The sequence below is a fragment of the Oncorhynchus masou genome, unplaced genomic scaffold, assembly GCF_036934945.1.
Source record: "Oncorhynchus masou masou isolate Uvic2021 unplaced genomic scaffold, UVic_Omas_1.1 unplaced_scaffold_2092, whole genome shotgun sequence".
NCBI classification, from domain to species: Eukaryota; Metazoa; Chordata; class Actinopteri; order Salmoniformes; family Salmonidae; genus Oncorhynchus; species Oncorhynchus masou.
Genome location: NW_027008573.1, coordinates 1 through 6351, shown reverse-complemented (window position 1 = coordinate 6351; position 6351 = coordinate 1).

Here is a 6351-nt window from a genome sequence, read left to right as displayed (position 1 = left end):
GGGGAAGAGAGGGAAGAGGGGGAAGAGAGGGAAGAGGGGGAAGAGAGGAAGAGAGGGAAGAGGGGGAAGAGGGGGAAGAGAAGGAAGAGAGGGAAGAGAGGGAAGAGGGGAAGAGAGAGGAAGAGAGGGAAGAGGGGGAAGAGGGGGAAGAGGGGGAATAGAGGGAAGAGAGGGAAGAGAGGGAAGAGAGGGAAGAGGGGAAGAGAGGGAAGAGAGGGAAGAGAGGGAAGAGGGGGAAGAGGGGGAAGAGAGGGAAGAGGGGGAAGAGGGGAAGAGAGGGAAGAGGGGAAGAGGGGGAATAGAGGAAGAGAGGGAAGAGAGGGAAGAGAGGGAAGAGAGGGAAGAGGGGAAAGAGAGGGAAGAGGGGGAAGAGAGGGAAGAGGGGGAAGAGAGGGAAGAGAGGGAAGAGGGGGAAGAGGGGAATAGAGGGAAGAGAGGGAAGAGAGGGAAGAGGGGGAAGAGAGGGAAGAGGGGGAAGAGAGGAAGAGAGGGAAGAGGGAAGAGAGGGAAGAGGGGGACGAGAGGGAAGAGGGGGAAGAGGGGGAAGAGGGGGAAGAGAGGGAAGAGGGGGAAGAGAGGAAGAGGGGGAAGAGAGGGAAGAGGGGGAAGAGAGGGAAGAGAGGGGAAGAGAGGGAAGAGGGGAAGAGGGGGAAGAGAGGGAAGAGAGGGAAGAGGGGAAGAGAGAGGGAAGAGGGAAGAGAGGAAGAGGGGAAGAGAGGGAAGAGAGGGAAGAGGGGAAGAGGGGGAAGAGAAGGAAGAGAGGGAAGAGAGGGAAGAGGGGGAAGAGGGAAGAGAGGGAAGAGGGGGAAGAGGGGGAAGAGGGGGAATAGAGGGAAGAGAGGGAAGAGAGGGAAGAGAGGGAAGAGGGGAAGAGAGGGAAGAGAGGGAAGAGAGGGAAGAGGGGAAGAGGGGGAAGAGAGGGAAGAGGGGGAAGAGGGGGAAGAGAGGGAAGAGGGGAAGAGGGGGAATAGAGGGAAGAGAGGAAGAGAGGAAGAGAGGGAAGAGAGGGAAGAGGGGGAAGAGAGGAAGAGGGGGAAGAGAGGGAAGAGAGGGAAGAGAGGGAAGAGGGGGGGAAGAGGGGGAATAGAGGGAAGAGAGGGAAGAGAGGGAAGAGAGGGAAGAGGGGGAAGAGAGGGAAGAGGGGGAAGAGAGGGAAGAGGGGGAAGAGAGGGAAGAGAGGGAAGAGAGGGAAGAGGGGGAAGAGGGGGAATAGAGGGAAGAGAGGGAAGAGAGGGAAGAGAGGGAAGAGAGGGAAGAGGGGGAATAGAGGGAAGAGAGGAAGAGAGGGAAGAGAGGGAAGAGGGGGAAGAGAGGGAAGAGAGGGAAGAGGGGGAAGAGGGGGAAGAGGGGGAAGAGGGGGAAGAGAAGGAAGAGGGGGAAGAGAGGGAAGAGAGGGAAGAGAGGGAAGAGAGGGAAGAGAAGGAAGAGGGGGAAGAGGGGGAAGAGAGGGAAGAGAGGGAAGAGAAGGGGGGAGAGAGGGAAGAGAGGGAAGAGAGGGAAGAGGGGGAAGAGAGGGAAGAGATGGACGAGGGGGAAGAGAGGGACGAGGGGGAAGAGAGGGAAGAGAGGGAAGAGAGGGAAGAGAGGGACGAGGGGGAAGAGAGGACGAGGGGGAAGAGAGGGACGAGAGGGAAGAGGGGGAAGAGAGGGAAGAGGGGGAAGAGAGGGAAGAGAGGGAAGAGAGGGAAGAGGGGGAAGAGGGGGAATAGAGGGAAGAGAGGGAAGAGAGGGAAGAGGGGAATAGAGGGAAGAGAGGGAAGAGAGGGAAGAGGGGAAGAAGAGAGGGAAGAGGGGGAAGAGAGGGAAGAGAGGGAAGAGAGAGAGAAGAGAGGGAAGAGGGGGAAGAGGGGGGAAGAGAGGGAAGAGAGGAAGAGAGGGAAGAGAGGAAGAGAGGGAAGAGAGGGAAGAGGGGGAATAGAGGGAAGAGAGGGAAGAGAGGGAAGAGAAGGAAGAGGGGGAAGAGAGGGAAGAGGGGGAAGAGAGGGAGAGAGGGAAGAGAGGGAAGAGGGAATAGAGGGAAGAGAGGGAAGAGAGGGAAGAGAGGGAAGAGAGGGAAGAGAGGGAAGAGAGGGAAGAGGGGGAATAGAGGGAAGAGAGGGAAGAGAGGGAAGAGAGGGAAGAGAGGGAAGAGGGGAAGAGAGGGAAGAGAGGGAAGAGAGGAAGAGAGGGAAGAGGGGAAGAGGGGAAGAGGGGGAAGAGAAGGAAGAGGGGGAAGAGAGGGAAGAGAGGGAAGAGAAGGAAGAGGGGGAAGAGGGGGAAGAGGGGGAAGAGAGGGACGAGGGGGAAGAGAGGGACGAGGGGGAAGAGAGGGACGAGAGGGAAGAGGGGGAAGAGAGGGAAGAGGGGGAAGAGAGGGACGAGAGGGAAGAGAGGGAAGAGAGGGAAGAGAAGGGGGGGAGAGAGGGAAGAGAGGGAAGAGGGGGAAGAGAGGACGAGGGGGAAGAGAGGGACGAGGGGGAAGAGAAGGGGGAGAGAGGGAAGAGAGGGAAGAGGGGGAAGAGAGGGACGAGGGGGAAGAGAGGGACGAGGGGGAAGAGAAGGGGGAAGAGAGGGAAGAGAGGGAAGAGGGGAAGAGAGGGACGAGGGGGAAGAGAGGGACGAGGGGGAAGAGAAGGGGGGAGAGAGGGAAGAGAGGGAAGAGAGGGAAGAGAGGGAAGAGAGGGAAGAGGGGGAAGAGAGGGAAGAGGGGGAAGAGAGGGAAGAGGGGAAGAGAGGGAAGAGAGGGAAGAGGGGGAAGAGGGGGAATAGAGGGAAGAGAGGGAAGAGAGGGAAGAGAGGGAAGAGGGGAAGAGAGGGAAGAGGGGGAAGAGAGGGAAGAGGGGAAGAGAGGGAAGAGAGGGAAGAGAGGGAAGAGGGGGAAGAGGGGAATAGAGGGAAGAGAGGGAAGAGAGGGAAGAGAGGGAAGAGAGGGAAGAGGGGGAATAGAGGGAAGAGAGGGAAGAGAGGGAAGAGAGGGAAGAGGGGGAAGAGAGGGAAGAGAGGGAAGAGGGGGAAGAGGGGAAGAGGGGGAAGAGGGGGAAGAGAAGGAAGAGGGGGAAGAGAGGAAGAGAGGGAAGAGAGGGAAGAGAAGGAAGAGGGGGAAGAGGGGGAAGAGAGGGAAGAGAGGGAAGAGAAGGGGGGAGAGAGGGAAGAGAGGGAAGAGAGGGAAGAGGGGGAAGAGAGGGAAGAGATGGACGAGGGGGAAGAGAGGGACGAGGGGGAAGAGAGGGAAGAGAGGGAAGAGAGGGAAGAGAGGGACGAGGGGGAAGAGAGGGACGAGGGGGAAGAGAGGGACGAGAGGGAAGAGGGGGAAGAGAGGGAAGAGGGGGAAGAGAGGGAAGAGAGGGAAGAGAGGAAGAGGGGGAAGAGGGGGAATAGAGGGAAGAGAGGAAGAGAGGGAAGAGAGGGAAGAGGGGGAATAGAGGGAAGAGAGGAAGAGAGGGAAGAGGGGGAAGAGAGGGAAGGGGGAAGAGAGGGAAGAGAGGGAAGAGAGGGAAGAGAGGGAAGAGGGGGAAGAGGGGGAATAGAGGGAAGAGAGGGAAGAGAGGGAAGAGAGGGAAGAGAGGGAAGAGGGGAAGAGAGGGAAGAGGGGGAATAGAGGGAAGAGAGGGAAGAGAGGGAAGAGAAGGAAGAGGGGGAAGAGAGGGAAGAGGGGGAAGAGAGGGAAGAGAGGGAAGAGAGGGAAGAGGGGGAATAGAGGGAAGAGAGGGAAGAGAGGAAGAGAGGGAAGAGAGGGAAGAGAGGGAAGAGGGGGAAGAGAGGGAAGAGGGGGAATAGAGGGAAGAGAGGAAGAGAGGGAAGAGAGGGAAGAGAGGGAAGAGGGGAAGAGAGGGAAGAGAGGGAAGAGAGGGAAGAGAGGGAAGAGGGGGAAGAGGGGGAAGAGGGGGAAGAGAAGGAAGAGGGGAAGAGAGGGAAGAGAGGGAAGAGAAGGAAGAGGGGGAAGAGGGGGAAGAGGGGGAAGAGAGGGACGAGGGGGAAGAGAGGGACGAGGGGAAGAGAGGGACGAGAGGGAAGAGGGGGAAGAGAGGGAAGAGGGGGAAGAGAGGGACGAGAGGGAAGAGAGGGAAGAGAGGGAAGAGAAGGGGGGAGAGAGGGAAGAGAGGGAAGAGGGGAAGAGAGGGACGAGGGGGAAGAGAGGGGCGAGGGGGAAGAGAAGGGGGAGAGAGGGAAGAGAGGGAAGAGGGGAAGAGAGGGACGAGGGGGAAGAGAGGGACGAGGGGGAAGAGAAGGGGGAAGAGAGGGAAGAGAGGGAAGAGGGGGAAGAGAGGGACGAGGGGAAGAGAGGGACGAGGGGGAAGAGAAGGGGGGAGAGAGGGAAGAGAGGGAAGAGGGGGAAGAGAGGGACGAGGGGGAAGAGAGGGACGAGGGGGAAGAGAGGGAAGAGAGGGAAGAGAGGGAAGAGAGGGACGAGGGGGAAGAGAGGGACGAGGGGGAAGAGAGGGACGAGAGGGAAGAGGGGGAAGAGAGGGAAGAGGGGGAAGAGAGGGACGAGAGGGACGAGAGGGAAGAGAGGGAAGAGAGGGAAGAGAAGGGGGAGAGAGAGAAAGGGAGGATGGGGAGAGAGCAGGGTTAGGGGGGAAGAGAGAAGGGGGTGAGAGGGGAAAGAGAGAAGGGGATGAGAGGGGAGGGAGGGGTGAGGGGGAGAGAGAGAATGGGTTGAGAGGGGAGAGAGGGGTGAGAGAGAATGGGATGAGAGGGGAGAGAGAGAAGGGGATAAGAGGGGACAGAGAGAAGGGGATGAGAGGGGACAGAGAGAAGGGTATAAGAGGGGACAGAGAGAAGGGGATAAGAGTGGACAGAGAGAAGGGGATAAGAGTGGACAGAGCGAAGGGGATGAGAGGGGACAGAGAGAAGGGGATGTGAGGGGACAGAGAGAAGGGGATGAGAGGGGAGGGAGGGGGTGAGGGGGAGAGAGAGAATGGCATGAGAGGGGAGAGAGGGGGTGAGGGGGAGAGAGAGAATGGGATGAGAGGGGAGAGAGAGAAGGGGATAAGAGGGGACAGAGAGAAGGGGATGAGAGGGGACAGAGAGAAGGGAATGCGAGGGGACAGAGAGAAGGGGATGAGAGGGGACAGAGAGAAGGGGATGAGAGGGGACAGAGAGAAGGGGATGAGAGGGGACAGAGAGAAGGGGATGAGAGGGGACAGAGAGAAGGGGATAAGAGGGGACAGAGAGAAGGGGATGAGAGGGGACAGAGAGAAGGGGATGAGAGGAGACAGAGAGAAGGGGATGAGAGGAGACAGAGAGAAGGGGATGAGAGGGGACAGAGAGAAGGGGATGAGAGGGGACAGAGAGAAGGGGATAAGAGGGGAAGGAGGGGTGAGAGGGAGGGAGAGGTGAGGGGAGAGAGAGAATGGGATGAGAGGGGAGAGAGGGTTGAGGGGGAGAGAGAGAATGGGATGAGAGGGAGAGAGAAAAGGGGATGCGAGGGAACAGAGAGAAGGGGATGAGAGGGGTGAGGGGAGAGAGAGAATGGGATGAGAGGGGAGAGAGGGGGTGAGGGGGAGAGAGAGAATGGGATGAGAGGGGAGGGAGGGGTTAGGGGGAGAGAGAGAATGGGATGAGAGGGTAGGGGAGAAAGAGAAGGGGGGAGAAAGGGAGGTTGGGGAGAGAGCAGGGTGAGGGGGAAAGAGAGAAGGGGGTGAGAGGGGAAAGAGAGAAGGGGATGAGAGGGGAGGGATGGGTGAGGGGGAGAGAGAGAATTGGATGAGAGGGGAGAGAGAAAAGGGGATGAGAGGGGAGGGAGGGGTGAGAGGGGAGGGAGGGTGAGAGGGAGAGAGAGAATGGGATGAGAGGGGAGAGAGGGGTGAGGGGGAGAGAGAGATGGGATGAGAGGGGAGAGAGAAAGGGGATGCGAGGGGACAGAGAGAAGGGGATGAGAGGGGAGGGAGGGGTGAGGGGGAGAGAGAGAATGGGATGAGAGGGGAGAGAGGGGTGAGGGGGAGAGAGAGAATGGGATGAGAGGGGAGGGAGGGGGGAGAGAGAGAATGGGATGAGAGGGGAGGGAGGGGTGAGGGGGAGAGAGAGAATGGGATGAGAGGGGGGGGAGGGGTGAGGGGGAGAGAGCGAATGGGATGAGAGGGGAGAGAGAGAAGGGGATAAGAGGGGACAGAGAGAAGGGGATGCGAGGGGACAGAGAGAAGGGGATGCGAGGGGACAGAGAGAAGGGGATGCGAGGAGACAGAGAGAAGGGGATGCGAGGGGACAGACAGAGAGAAGGGGATGTGAGGGGACAGAGAGAAGGGGATGAGAGGGGAAGGAGAGAAGGGGATGGGGATGAGAGAGAAGGGGATGAGAGGGGAGGGGACAGAGAGAAGGGGATAAGAGGGGACAGAGAGAAGGGGATGAGAGGGGACAGAGAGAAGGGGATGA